Source organism: Penaeus monodon, chromosome 23 (assembly GCF_015228065.2).
Source record: "Penaeus monodon isolate SGIC_2016 chromosome 23, NSTDA_Pmon_1, whole genome shotgun sequence".
NCBI lineage: Eukaryota > Metazoa > Arthropoda > Malacostraca > Decapoda > Penaeidae > Penaeus > Penaeus monodon.
Window position 1 is genome coordinate 26,401,495 of NC_051408.1, and position 962 is coordinate 26,402,456.

Consider the following 962-nt stretch of genomic DNA (forward strand, 5'->3'; position numbering starts at 1 on the left):
GTGATTCTAAAATTTAGTTTAGTAATAAAAAATTAAAGGGATGATGATCTTTAAAAATGATGAAACTAGAAAGAATAATAAAAAAACACTGAAGATAACAAAAAAAGTAAAAATAAAAATAAGCAAAAGTTTAAAAATAATGAAAAGGGTTTAAGATAAAACAGTTTGATAATGATGTAAGGGAAAAAAAAAAAATTTAAAAATTAGTATGATAAAAAGGATAATTATGGCCAAGAGAATAAATAATGATTTTAAAATTTAGTAGTAGGGAAGGGAAAATAATAATGATATCAATAATGAAAGTAAATGATAATGATAATAGAAAAAAAATTAAAAAAACAAAAACCCAAAACCCTATAATAATAAAAATTTGAAAAATGTGACAAAAAAAAATTTTTTAAATGATATTCATAATATTAATGGTAACAATAGAAAAAAGGACAATTATTGTATTAAAAATAAAGAATGTAATACTAATAAAGAAAAAAAATGAAAATGGAATCATCATCATCAAAATATATAATTGATAATAAAAAATAATGATGATGATGATGGTGAATGAAAAATGGGATAATGATGAAAAAAATAAAAATTTGAGATTAAAAACAATGAAAAAAAAGGATAAATAATTAAAAATAATAATAATAATAAATAATAAAATAATAAAAAAAGGGATGAGATATGATGATATTATAAAAACATTTAAAAAAAAATTGTGTTTTAATAATGAAAATTACGAAAATTTAAAAAATTTAAAAAAAATAATAATTTTAATAAAAAAAATAAATAATAATAATAAAAATTTAATAATGGTATAATGAAATAATAACAAAAAATAATAAAAATGAAAAATAAGATAAATAAATAAGATAAAAAAAAATGGGAAATAGAAAAAATAAATAATAACAATAATAAAAAAAAAATAATTTTAATTATAATAAAAATTTAATAAGGGATAGATG

At 15.2% G+C, this 962-nt stretch overlaps 1 protein-coding gene across 1 annotated transcript in view; it reads left to right on the plus strand.

Annotated features, from left to right (window-relative positions):
• The window catches only part of LOC119588193 (lutropin-choriogonadotropic hormone receptor-like), a gene marked incomplete at its 3' end in the record, with an annotated part of 106,720 nt that overhangs the window by 14,749 nt on the left and 91,009 nt on the right, over positions 1–962 (plus strand).